The sequence below is a fragment of the Phyllopteryx taeniolatus genome, chromosome 2, assembly GCF_024500385.1.
Source record: "Phyllopteryx taeniolatus isolate TA_2022b chromosome 2, UOR_Ptae_1.2, whole genome shotgun sequence".
Lineage (NCBI taxonomy): Eukaryota > Metazoa > Chordata > Actinopteri > Syngnathiformes > Syngnathidae > Phyllopteryx > Phyllopteryx taeniolatus.
The window spans coordinates 28,223,426-28,238,078 of NC_084503.1; the positions used below are offsets into that span (position 1 = coordinate 28,223,426).

General features: G+C 43.1%; 1 long non-coding RNA gene across 1 annotated transcript; it reads right to left on the reverse strand.

Moving 5' to 3' along the window:
• Positions 1-5,626: 5,626 nt before the first annotated feature.
• Positions 5,627-9,924, reverse strand: LOC133466231 (uncharacterized). Its single transcript, XR_009784898.1, has 3 exons — positions 9,817-9,924; positions 9,232-9,433; positions 5,627-6,054 (listed from the first exon to the last, which is right to left on the reverse strand). It is a non-coding gene; the product is annotated as an uncharacterized LOC133466231 (long non-coding RNA).
• Between the last annotated feature and the right edge of the window lie 4,729 nt (positions 9,925-14,653).

Below are 14,653 nucleotides of genomic sequence, written 5' to 3' on the forward strand. Positions count from 1 at the left end.
CTTGCCATCAGGCAGTAGCATCCTCCACTGTTTCCTTCCAGGACCTCTGAGCTGTCCTGGACGGTGCCTTCACTCTAGGATTTCTCTTCATTGACTTCTCGGTTAAATTGATTTAATAGCCAACACTCTGGGCCTTTTTTTTTCTTTCTCACGGTCTCCTTTTTCAAACAGTGGCAGGCTCCGTCACGCCCTGCCATATTTTCCTCGCTCGCTCGGGATGTCTGGGCTATTTTCCAGGGCTATTGGAATAAGAACTGACGAATCCCTTCCAAGGTCCCAAGGAGATAATCTCCTGTCATTTCTGATTTGCATAACATTATTTAAAATTTAATGTAATGGCATTAAGCTAGAGAGGACCTTCCCTTTCCTGTGAGCCCACATCTGTTTGTGATGTGCGTGCGTGCGTGTGTCTGTGTGTGTGTGCGGGGACAATACTGTGGGAGTTTGCCTCTGCTAGGGTAAAAGGAATCTCCCGTTTTTTTTCTGAACGACCCCCACCTTCCAATCTGCGGCAGCTAACACAGACCGAGGCCGCAGTGTGCAGAGATAATCAACAGATAGCTCAAAGCAGATGAAAGAGGCATCAGATCTCTCTATACACACACACACACGCACACACAAAGTCAGCTAGACACACGGCGAATAGCTTTAACAAAGCACAGTGTATGTAGTAGGGGGTAAGGGTATGGGGGCCAAGGGAGAGCCAAGAGGACAAGAGGGCAGGATAGCATTCCATTTGTCAGATGTGTACGTGTCCTACTTAGACGGCTGGGATGAGACTCAATTAGACGGCAGGCAAGATGAGATGTTAAATGAATGTACAGTATTAATGAAGACAATGGAAAGGGGAGCACGGAGGGATGGGCTCGTTCGTTTGTTTTGGGGTTGGCCAGGCCAAATGGCTCCACTGCAAAACAATGCTTGGATGATTAGGAAAGGGGTTATGCAAAGGAGAATTTTATTACTCAACTGCAGAGATCACCAGGCGTCTGGAGGACAAGTGGTTTTACCCAGAGGCCCACGTTGTCCTTTGGTCATTAAGTTGCAACCCATTTGAATTTATCTTGGAAATTTTATTTTGTCAACTAGATTTGGGGAAGGGGATACTATTAAACAATATACTGGAATATTAAAGTTGATGTGTGAAGTGAAAATGGAATATAATTTCGAGGAATATTATGGCAAAGGGGTGGCACAATGGTACACAGTAAAGGTGAGCACGTCTGAATCACAGTTATGAGGTTCTGGGTGTTTTCACATTTGATAGTGGTCAATGCATTTGCATACATTTCTGGTTTAAAAAAAAAACATATTTGTTATTAGCGATGTGTCCGCTGCTCCGCTAATTGACAAGTGTCCTTGGGCGGCTTGGTATTGAAGTGTTGCCTCCATGAGTGAAAATACAATCCACGTTTTTATTTTGTATTTAAGGGTGCACACTTTTTTCTTCACACTTCATACATCATGCCAACCTCCTAGCTCCGCCCCCGGTCATCATGGTAACAAAAGCCATATTCTTAATTCGCCCCACAGTTTAGGGAGCTGGGGTGCGACACATGTTGGTACCACTCATAGTAAAGGGAATTCTCTTTAAATTCTACTGTAAATGTCAGCTTTACAGATGCCACGTATAATGTGGTAAAATGTCTGTGGCACATGGTTGTGTGGTTAACACAATACAACTAAGGGCATCACCTGTGATTTTTTTTCTTCCTGAGGAGTTTATTTGAAGTGCGGCACTTATTTGGTGAAGTGACTGATGCACCACTGAAAACATTGAATTATGCCGTCTATTAGAGCCGAGACCACTATTTGACGAAATATGGCAGTAACTATGTGTTATTTTAGATCGCTTACTGTTGTTTGAGAAAAACATTTTGTGACAACGTACAAACAAATGCAAAGAAATATTGCTCGCTGTATGAAAAATAAAAATCTGAAATATCTGGAAAAACAAATATTAAAATATTACACAATTTGAAGATATATGTTTTTTTTTTCTTGGAAAGTGACTGCATTGCACATATACAGTTAAAGGCAAATACACACACATTACAACCTGCTACCCACGTAAGCAAGAATACAAACACTCTCTGGCCTACACACATGCACGCACGTGCACACACGCGCACACACGCACACACATTGCATCTCTATTCTCAATGGTAGAATATTTGACACACATTAGAAAATAAATTCATTCAGAGTTAATTTGGTGAATGTTTGCCAACGCGGGGCAGGAATACAATGCATGTGAGCTCTGGGAATTGCAGATTGCTTTCCCTCTCCCGAAGGCATTCCCTTTGTCTATCTATTTGGTGTGATTAAAAATACAATGATGAATGCATATTTCTTCCAGATGAATAACTTGAAGCAGTTGGCAGCAGATGAGTCGGGGAGCAGACTGTTGGAAGTCGGTGGGCGGGGGGGGGTTTAGAGTGTAGCCAGGTCAGACAGATTCACAACTAGCAGACTTCCTCAAATAAAATGGTCACCTGGACAACAGTCCTCCCCTACAGGGTTGGATTTGCGTATATACGCATTAAATCATCAGGGAGGAATGTACTCTTTCTAAAATGTTCAATGTCACAAATAAAATATCCCAATTGTTCTACTGCAGCCCTCGTGAACGTACGCACGCAATGCATTGGGCTAAGCCTGCCTGATGCCTGGGGAGGATTGGGTGCTTGAAGGGGAGCGGTTGAGGCTCGGATCCTCCCTTGGAGATCATTCTGGCTGGGCTGCAGCGAGTCGAGAGGGGGGCCCTCAATCCCCTTACATGTCAACTTCAGAGAGCATGCCTTTCGCAGCCTCTGAGCTTTGATACCAAAATAGTTCAGGAAGTCTCTGTCTTAAATGAAATAAAAAAAATAAAAATAAATGCCCCAGCAGACCACGAGTGGAGGAATGGATGGGGGGAAAGCGGGAAGATTGATACAACTCAAACAGAATGGGAGAAATACTACATACATGTGGGTTTGGTGAAACTTTTTAACACTTGTATACAGTTAAACCTCTAAAGTTTGATTGCCCACGCAAGAATGAGCGATATCACGCAAGACTTTAGTTCAATACGCATCGAATGACTAACATTTGGTGGATGTTTTGCTTTTTCTTTGGCTTTTTAGCCATCATGTACATAATGTACTCAAGGGAGCTCATCTCGACCAGCATCTAAGCATGAACTCTGAGTGAGTGTTTGTGGCTTTGGGGGGCTTTTTCTTTTTTTAGGCTTTTTTGTGACACCTATTCAAAAGCTGGGTGTCAAGAGAAGAGAATATATATCTGGAATTACATTCACAGTAATTAAACGCTATGCAGCGTCAACATGTTTATTGAAGTCAAGGTACTCTGTTTTGTTGCTTTTGTAGCATGAGACAGTGGTTAAACCATTTTGACAATGATTGAAATTGTTAAAAAATGTGTCTTTGTTCAGCGACGTGAATTAACTACATTACACCACGTCATTGAAATATTTGAATAGGATAAGCGGTACGGAAAATGGATGGATGGATGTTATTGGTGATGGGTCTGCTGCATGTGGCACATGCTACTAATTGACAAGTGCAATTTGGCGGCTTGGTGATGAAGTGCTGCCTCCTTGAGAGGAAATATAATTAATGCTTATACTTCCCTCCTTTTGGGCAATCACCTCTTTCTTCACACTCATAGCAGCTTGCCTCATTGCAACCTCCTAGCTCCCCCTCTGTTCATCACGGTAATGAATCGGTACTCAGCATTGGCCGAGGGTGGGGTGAGCAGTGGCTCATTTGCAGGAGGCAGGAATACCCCCTCAAAACAGGAGTGAGACTAAAAATATTGGGTGAAAAGTGAGCTGTATTTCATTTTTGACAAAAGTATGTCACAAATTTTATATTAAGAAACGTCAAAATTGCCAAAAAAAAACGGCAAAATTCCCCCCCTCAAAAAAAATCCCTATTCTAAATTTGACACACCACAGAGAAGTATTGTTAACAACACTGCCAAATTTGAATGATTAAAAAAAAAGTATTGCAAATGAGGCTTCAAAATTGTTAAGAAAAAATCCCCAAAAAATCAAGCTGTCTCCACTCTCACCACGTCCCACTCAACTGTTAACTGTCAATCAAATACAGTACCTGTACTGTAGCTAGCAGTGGATGTATGCACTATGAAAACTAGTAGCTTAAACAATGTAATTGTTATGAGCTGTGCCCTGCAGTTCTTTTGTTGGAGCTTGGGTGGCGCTTTGCGGCCCTCTTGCCCTCTCTCTCTCCCTCCCTCTCTCTTTTCCCAGTAATCAGCACCACCTGTCATCAATCAGCCTTCATTACCACCTGCATAAAAGCCTGCCAGATCCATGACTCCACTGCCAGAGTATTAACGTTCTCCTGTGGTACAATGGCTCTCAAGCCTACACGTAAACTACGCCAGTCCTCGCTATCCTTTCTGACCTCTGTGTTTTTCCTTGTCCTCAGTGCTCCTTCCGTGTCCCCGCTGAGTGACTTCTTCCATCACGCCGGCAAGCCATCCACCTGCTCACGCCACCGTCTGCCACACGTTCCCTGCCCCGACAACCCACCAGTACGTCTCAAGGTCCATTCAAAACCGAATCATGACAGTAATATCACATTGGGAGGCGCACCATCACAATTGCATAGCTACTGTGGACTATAATCTTAAAATAAGCCTAACATACATCAGAAAAGCCTAACATACAGTATCTACCTCACCAAAGCCGAACCATTATTGGATGGGTTCTTTCTGTCAATGGTGATAATAATCAGTTAATTGATTGTTAAGAAATCAGTCAAATGTGGGGAATGGATTGTTGCTTAATCATATCTTGAAGCCAGTGAGGCAAAATGGAGCGCTTAACTTGTTGATAGTCTCAACTATTTTTGGTGCATAATGAAGGCAACATGATCTCAGCGATGAGAAACTGAACTACATGTATTTCTATGCTATGTGTCAACACAGCCGTCAGCATTAGTCTGGTTAATGCATGGGAACAGGCGTTCCGAACATTGAGAGAGAGGTTCCCCCGTCACATTTAAATATACAGTAATTGTGAAATGTCCTCATTGTTTATCTAGAAAACAAATGCTCATCACTAGTTCTTCCTCAGCCAATACCCCAAACCTCCAGAAAATTTTGGGAAATCAATAAAGCACTTTTTGAATAGTCATGTCAACAAACACCAATGAAATCATAACTTACTTAACCTACTTAACAAATCTATTAGATCAGGAACCAGTGTAAGGTTTGTGCCACAACTACCCTAAATGAATAGCATTGGTAATTTTTTTTTATGTTTCTGTAATGGTTAATACACCAGTATGTATAGCTCTTTCACCCTAATGATATTTTTAGTGCTACAAATATCATTGTTATTCATGAATTTTCAAAAGTACTGTTTTACAAAAAGTGTAGTAGTAAGACACATGTGTTTATTGTTTTATATGTCAAATAATAATTATTTCCTGAACTAGGAAATTGGACTATAATAAGAATTTTGTTTGAAATGACTCAGTTCAGTTCAAAATGGTAAAAGGTAGAAAGCTCGCTCAAGTTGAAATGGTTCGTCCACATTAAAGCACTTCATGATGCTGGATGTTCTCTCCTCATTTTTATGAAGGTGGTCTAATAAATGTTTCAGGCACTGTAACAAAGCTGAAGCAATGCAGTAAGTGTCCATGCTTTGATAAGGCGAGGACACTTTAAACCGCACAAGAGAATGTTTGTAAATGAAAACACTTCATACAAAACCGGAGCTTGATTCATTATGTATCCACAGTGTGTCTGTGAAGCTTTACAGTGTTTCTCTGTGTGATTGAATGTGGTAGGGGCAAAGAGGGATTTGTGTCGGCCTTTGAGGAAAAAGGAAAATGGTGTCAAAAAGGGGTTTGTAAACAATGCTGAGCTTTGCGGCTTTTTGAGAGTGTATGGACTCTTTCTGTTCTCTCTGGCACATTTTCTACTCGTCTTCCTTCATGTTGTCCAGGCATTGTAAGAAGGCGCGGCTCATCTGGTATGCGCATATCCGCATCCTAACGACCAGGCTCCACTGCCGCCCTTTGATCACAACAGAGGGAAATTAAAATCACAACGCTGAATTATGAATCCAATGACAACATCGGCTCTTTCTAAGCACAACTCTCCCTCTCTCGTTCTTTCTCATCTTTCTTTTATTCAACACCACCTCCCTTCTCTTTTGGCCGCTATCCTATTCTTTTAGAGAACGAGGAGGAGGAGTGGGGGAAAAGTTCCAAACGCCGATAACACGCGGTTTGATAAAACTGACAAGGGACTCAATTAAGGCCTCCCCCTGTCAAAGCCGCAAGTGATATTTTATTAAGTGGCACCGTGCCACGCGACGGCTACATCAAGCGACAGCATCTGTAGACGAGAAGGCTGCAGCCGTCGGGTAAGAGGGACACGTGTCGCCACTTTCGGGAAACATCAGTCAATGCTCACGGAACATTTCAGAAAGGCCTCTGGTTTGGATGCTCATCGAGATTTTTCTATTAAAGCTCGCAAAGTGTGTTTGAGGCAATGAAATATGGTTGCCCTCGTTTCCTCTCTTTGTTTTGAACACAGTCAAACACAAAAAGCCATGGGTGTTAGCTTTTGTTCGAGTACCGATGGAACAAGTGTGATGAACATTTGGACAAATCTGAAAAAAAACGAGAAACAAGTAGAGGCTGTGGGGCTTTCGGGAAAATTATTTTTGGGTTAGTAAACATGTTTCAGCGGATTATGAGTTAAGCATCAAACTGGAGTTCCACCTAAATTTGAAGGTTTGACAACAGATTTTTCGTAAAGGGAGTCCTCAGTTTAAAAAGTTACAGTGAACCCCCACCGATTTGCAGTTTGCTAGTCATACATTCACTAAATCATTTTTTTTTCCTGTGGAACCGATCTTCAGCTTGTTACTGAAAGCAACTAATGCCCTAAAATGCCACAAGATGACATGAAAGTCCTGGCTAATAGGAAAAGTAATAACTGATGTCAAGGAAGTACCATAATTTCTCATGTATAATGCGCATTCTTTACCCCCCAAAAAGGTCAAAAGTCAATAGTGCGCATTATACATAGCTATAGGAGAAAATGAAAAAGACTTTCACATTTTATAAATGTATGCCGCCATCAAGAGGTGAAAAAGCTGTACACTTTCAATCCACTATGCCACCGCCCCTTAGAGGTTATGAAAAAGTTGTACACTTTCATTCTAGTATGCCACCTAGAGTTTATGAAAAAGGTGTTGACTACACTTTCAATCCAATATGACAGGGGTACATATGACTGCATATATGTACAATTGTGCTCATAAGTTTACATACCCAGGCAGTATTTGTGAAATATTTTTTTATTTTGTTTGTTTAAATACTACTGATGACTGAACAACAACCATCATTAATTTCTTCATGGTTATGTTTTGTTTAATGATAATGCTTTTCTGAAATGCTTGAGAGTTTAATTTGAATCCCATTAAAATCTTAAAAGAATTGTACACATCAGATTTGGAACAAGGTAGCACACTAATTTCTTGCGGCTCATGAAAGCGACTCGCCTCTGATGAGAACTCTATGTCAACAATGTTACCATGAGCAAGCACACTGGCATGGTTAAGTTTGGATAAAATGTGAAACTTTCCAATATTTTCAAGCTTTTTAAAAAATATTTATTTACAATAACTTTGCACTGTACTGGGAGTTTTAGGCCAAGAAAAAAAAATACAAAACAATAATTTTATACTGTAGAGTAATATGGGTGCATATGGCCTCACAAAATTAAAATAAATAAAGTGCTTCAATGCCAATAACCAGCAATGTTACTGTATAAAGAGAAGTAAACCACCGTATCATAAAGGCATCTATAGTATTTTCTATAGCACTAGTCGTCATTAGGGTGACGGATGAGTTGGGTCCTATGCTGCCTGACTGACTTGGGTGAATACATTTAGGAAATATAGTGGAAGAAAAGTAAAAGTGTGTGAAATTAAAAGAAGTGCAGGTACATGAAATTTTGACTTAAATACAGTAACAAAGTATTTGTACTCCCTTATATTACAAGAAAAAAACATTACCATTAACCTCAAATAGATGTTTTTCAAATGTGGGCAGATGCCGGACTACCTGGAGAAAGCCCAGGAGAAGAACATGCAAATTCCTCACAAGAAGGTCAAGATTTGAACTCTGTACATCAGAACTGTGAGGAAGATAAGTTAACCACTAGTTAAATAACCATCCATCCATCCATTTTCTGTACCGCTTACCCTCAATAGGGTCGCGGGCATGCTTGAGCCTATTCCAGCTATCTTCGGGCGAAGGGCGGGGTACACCCTGAACTGGTCGCCACCCAATCGCAGGGCACATATAAACAAACAACCATTCGCACTCACATTCACACGTACGGGCAATTTAGAGTCTTCAATTAACCTACCATGCATGATTTTGGGATGTGGGAGGAAACCGGAGGACTCGGAGAAAACCCACGCAGGCACGGGGAGAACATGCAAAATCCACATAGGCAAGCTGGATTGAACCCCGGTCCTCAGAACTGTGAGGCAGATCTGCTAACCAGTTGTCCACCATGACACCACTAGTTAAATATAAATCCCCCAAATACACAGCTAAATAAAACTAAAATAAAGTAAAATTACTCATTCAGAGAATGATTAGATGCGATGGAAAGGAAGAAGCAAGGGGTTTGCAGAACAATTCCATCGACTGGTGGCATTTTATTAAATTACTGCTTGTGCCCAGGAAGTGAGTCTCTTTATACACTTTCAGACTGCATTAGCAGATTTTTTCCCCCCCTCAGGTAAATGTTTATTTTATTTATTTATTTTTTAAACAGTCAAATTTGTAGCAGTGTGTACTTGTTTTAGTGCTGAACATTCTTTCCTGTTCAGTTGCATATAATGTCCAAATTAAAAATCAGTCTACCGTTATACTCATTTGATGTTGCTTTGGTTGAGAGACTCCGTAAAATAAAGCAAATGTACTTCTCGGAATAACATTACAAACAGGTCTGGTGGTTTATAAACACGACTGCACCGTACATAAAGTAAGCTCCTTCCTACTTTCGATTTCTCTCTAAATAAAATTTAATCTTTGTGAGAGGGAGGAAAAGAGAGCAAACACACAGATGAAACTTTGTCTTCCTTGTAATTGATATTGATCTTGCAGGATGCTGCGCTCACATAAATAAAAAGGGTGCGTGTGTGTTTGTGCTGAAGTGTGTCACCTGATCTGCGGGATGTTTGTGCACAGTCGCCTTCATCTTCAAAATGCGTCCGCGTGAGCCCGTGGCGGAACTGACACTTGCTGCTACAGGATCCCGCTGCTGCTGACCATACATAGTCTGTTTCATGTAGAACAAAAGCGCCGGTGGAGGACACAAAAGGCTGACGGTTCAAAAGCACTGGAGGCAAAGGGTTGCCCCGGCCCTGGAAACATGAAACAATCAGTGGAAAAGTGTCCACAGCTAAGAGGGCCACGAGGCAACTGTAACAGTACTGCTCAAATAAAGCGATGTGTCAATATAGTGCATAAAACACTATGTTGGTGATTACAGCGAAGGATGTCATCATCATCCACTCTGCTGTGTGTGGCTAGCATGAATATCTGGCGAGCAAATATATGAATGAATTCATAGCAAGCAAAATATTTCCTCAGATTGGCCTCTAATTTAATTGAGACTAAACTGCAATTAATCAGTGGACTCGGGGTGGGCGATATGGGCAAATAAAATCATCTCAATATTTGTTTTAAATTTTACTATAAATGTAATTCGACGATTTCCGTCCATCCATCCATCCATTTTCCGTACCGCTTCTCCTCACTAGGGTTGAGGGCGTCCTGGAGCCTATCCCAGCCATCTTCGGGCGAGAGGCGGGGTACACCCTTAACTGTTCGCCAACCAATCAGAAGATATCCTATGAAAACAAAAACAATTGTAAATCTCTACTTGTTTCCCAGGACATTTATTGATAGACACAGCGCTTCAGAACAACAGCGCTTTTTTTTTTTGGGCCCAACGAACCTGGGAGCGAGCTTCTTGGACTCCACCCGGAGTGGAATATGTTTGGTTGAAAGCCAAACTCGCTGACCCACTTTGTAGTTCGGGGCCGGTGTCCTCCGACGGTCAGCAGCGGCTTTGTAGGACCGTCCCTGGCGCAGCAGCATCTGGCGGGCTCGCTCCCAGGTCCTCCTGCAGCGTCTCACCAAGGTTAATGCCGCTGGAACTGTGGATTCTGGGGCTATGGCAGGAAACAGAGATGGTTGGTAACCATGCACAACGTGAAAAGGCGATAGACCAGTGGATGCAGAGGGGAGGGAATTGTGGGAGAATTCGACCCAAACCAGTTTCTGAGACCAGGATCGCGGCTCCTGTGAAGCGAGACATCGGAGCCCCGTCTCCAGGTCCTGGTTCAGCCTCTCGGTTTGGCCGTTGGTTTCAGGATGAAACCCGGATGACAGACTGACGGTAGCACCTATGAGTTTACAAAACTCCTTCCAAAATTGCGAAATGAATTGGGGACCCCTATCAGACACCACATTCTTGGGGAAACCATGGAACTTAAAAACCTGATTAATCATTAGCTCGGCAGTGTCTTTAGCTGAGGGGAGTTTTGGAAGTGCAATGAAGTGCGCCATCTTAGAGAACCTGTCAACAACTGTAAGAATGGTGGTATTGCCTTTAGAGGCCGGTAATCCTGTAACAAAGTCTACGGAAATGTCTGACCAAGGACGTTGTGGTATTGGCAGGGGTCGCAACTCCCCAGAAGGACGTTGATGAGAGGCCTTGTTAGCAGCACATACCTGGCAAGCATTGACGTAATCGCTAACATCCCTCCTAACATTAGGCCACCAAAAGCGCTGTTCGACCACCGATAGCGTCTTGGCAATGCCTGGGTGACATACCGTTCGGTTCGTGTGAGCCCAGTGGATGACTTTTCCCCTTAAGGTCGGAACCACATAAAGCCTGTTCTCGGGGCAATCTTCAGGGCTAGGAGTGTCTTTCAGAGCCCCTTCAACCGCAGTCTCAATGTCCCAAACAAAAGCGGAAATGAAGCATGACTTAGGCAAAATAGTCTTAGGGTCGGACAAAGAACTCTCCTCGGAGAAAATGCGTGACAAAGCATCTGGCTTACCATTTTTAGAACCCGGTCGGTATGATAACGTAAAATTAAATCTAGAGAAGAAAAGAGCCCATCTAGCCTGCCTCGCATTTAATCTTTTGGCAGTTTTAATATATTCAAGGTTCTTGTGATCTGTCCATACTAAAAACGGAGTATGTGCCCCCTCTAGCCAGTGCCTCCACTCCATCAAAGCCACCTTGACTGCCAACAGTTCACGGTCGCCAATGTCATAATTTTTTTCAGCTGGGGTCAATTTTTTGGAGAGAAACGCACAAGGATGTAACTTCTCATCCTTGAGAGACTTCTGGGAGAGCACTGCTCCTATTCCGGCATCAGACGCATCGACTTCTACCACAAACTGCTGTTTAAGATCTGGCAAAGTAAGGATGGGAGCGGAGGTAAAGCTCGACTTAAGTCTTTGAAAAGCTGCATGACAAAGCGGGTTCCATACAAAAGGTTTGTGTGGCGAGGTAAGATCATGCAAAGGAGAGGCTATAGAACTGAAATTCCTGATGAATTTCCTGTAGAAGTTTGCGAACCCCAAGAACCTTTGTACATCTTTGCGTGACGTGGGAGTAGGCCAATTAATAACGGCATCGACTTTGCAAGGGTCCATCTTGACTTCACCTTGAGCCAGGACGAAACCCAGAAAAGAAACGGACGCCTGGTGGAACTCACATTTCTCAGCCTTGACATAGAGTTGATTCTGCAGTAACTGCTGCAAAACAGAGCGGACATGAATAATGTGAGTCTCCTCATCCGGGGAGAATATCAGAATATCATCTAAATAAACAAAAACATAAACATTCAACATGTCGCGCAGGACATCATTGACAAGGTTCTGGAAAACAGCTGGAGCGTTAGTAAGCCCAAAAGGCATTACCAAATATTCATAATGTCCCGTTGGTGTGTTAAATGCTGTTTTCCATTCATCCCCCTCCCTTATCCTGACTAGATGATATGCATTTCTTAAGTCCAGTTTTGTGAAAATCTTGGCTCCCTCCAGGAACTCAAAGGCGGTGGAGATGAGAGGAAGAGGGTACCTGTTTTTTACCGTGATCTCATTGAGACCCCGGTAATCGATACAGGGTCGCAGGGTCTTGTCTTTCTTGTCCACGAAGAAAAATCCTGCTCCCGCAGGGGATGAAGATGGGCGAATGATCCCAGCTGCCAGTGATTCTTCTACGTATTCCTTCATGGCCTTGTGTTCCGGCCCTGAAAGAGAGAACAACCTCCCTCGTGGGGGTGTGGTTCCAGGCAGCAAGTCAATAGCACAGTCATAAGGTCTGTGGGGTGGAAGGGATTTGGCCTTGGACTTGGAAAAAACATCTTTAATATCCTGATAACAGGTGGGCACTTGAGATAAATCAGGAGAGCATAGTGTCACTTTAGGAAGAACCCGTGTAGGGTCTTCCTTAATGAAATTCAGACTCACCTCTCCCGTGCCCTGGCTACCGGCACCGGCAACTTTGACGTGACAGTTTCTCACGGAATGACCCAACTGACCGCAGTAGAAGCACCGCCCTTCCCTCAGCCGGCGTTGACGTTCCTCAGAGGAGAGACGGAACCTGCCCCGTTGCATGGGCTCATCCGTGGTGACGCTAGCCAGTGGATTGAGACTGGCAGCAGGGAATCTGCCTTGGTTTGGCTTGTCACCGAGGCTCGTCCTCCAAGTGCGCGGTGAAGCATCCTTCCGCCGATCTCCTTCCAGCTCGCGATCCAAAAGCCTTCTGTCGATCTTGAGGGCGAGAGCGATGAGAGTGTCCAAGTCGGGTGGCAGGTCTAGCGGGACTAAATGATCCTTGACGGCGGGGGATAGTCCTTGAAAAAAGGCATCAAGTAGCGCCCGATTATTCCAATGAGTCTCAGCTGCTAGAATGCGAAACTCTTTTTTAAAGTGCTTCATACATCTACAAAACATTGCACAATAATATTTTATGCCAATATTTAACTTCACGTTATGTCCAGGCTGTATACAGGAGAATATGCCAAAATCACATTAGTGCAATAGTATTTTAGTTAATGCCCTGCGATTGGCTGGCAACCAGTTTAGGGTGTACCCCGCCTCCTGCCCGATGATGCCTGCGATAGGCTCCAGCACAAGCGGCTCAGAAAATGGATGGATGGATGCATATTTTAGTTAAGCTTTTGCTCAACAAAAAAATGTAAACAAATGTCCAAAAATTAAGATGACGTCAAAATGTAACCCTAATTAAATACTTATACCAAATAGACAAGTTTGTCACTACAGCACACACTGGTATACAAATTTGGCTAGAACACTGCAGAAAGAAATGTCGCTGATGGGGTTCTTGATGTCTTGCCAACATTTACTTGTTTTTATCATATGGTACGTGTTTGCTAAATTACTCGCCGAGGGTTTTCTGAGTATGTTTTGCAGATTTTCTCATCTTTTCTTTAGCTGAAGTTGTGGATGGATGGCTGGATGGATACTTTATTCATCCTGTGAGGCAAATTAGATTTAATAGGGTCATCACAAAGTTTTAAAACCTTTCCACATGACTAGTTGATTCTTATGAAGAGTGAAATGGGGGGAAAAAAATTAAGCTTTACACACACGGGCACACGCCCACACGTAAATTTGAAATGGTGATATGTGACCTCATGACCCTTTTTTAATTTGTTTTATTCCCTGGACAAGTTTAGCTGCTGATATGGGTAATGCAGTACAGGGTTCAAATTTGTCTGCCGTTTGCTTTTGTCGCATGTCTGTTTTGTTGAACAGTTGTGACTTTGTCGCCGTTTGATGACTTACAGGTCGGATGAGTGCGCCGTGAGCATCCATATTGCACTCGCATTGGATAGATATCCTGTTTATATCCACATACGAAAGAGGCCAGTGTCAGATATGAAAAAAAATCGAAATTGTTCACATTAAAATGAAAAAATTCTGATATATGTCACTGGGCCAAAAAATCGGAATTGACCTGCAGTGTGAAGAAGACCATAGTGATTAGTTGCTATATTTTGAATTAATGATGGCATGAAACTTAAAATAACTGCAGAGAATTAAAAGGAAGAAAGCTACCACATATTTACCAATTACTCAATAAATGGTTATGATCTTGGCGGCCCGGTGTACGACTGGTTAGAACGTCAGCCTCACAGTTCTGAGGACCCGGGTTCAATCCCCGGCCCCGCCTGTGTGGAGTTTGCATGTTCTCCCCGTGCCTGCGTGGGTTTTCTCCGGGCACTCCGGTTTCCTCCCACATCCCAAAAACATGCATTAATTGGAGACTCTAAATTGCCCGTAGGTGTGACTGTGAGTGCGAATGGTTGTTTGTTTGTTTGTATGTGCCCTGCGATTGGCTGGCAACCAGTTCAGGGTGTACCCCGCCTCCTGCCCGATGACAGCTGGGATAGGCTTAATCAGTCACCGATGATGTCGTGGTGCACCTGACTTTAGTACAGGCAGTGTGGGTTCAGTTGCCACTCAGTGACGGTATGAATCTGAGTGCGAATGGTTGTCCGTGTCTATATGTGTGTGCCCTGCGACTGACTGGC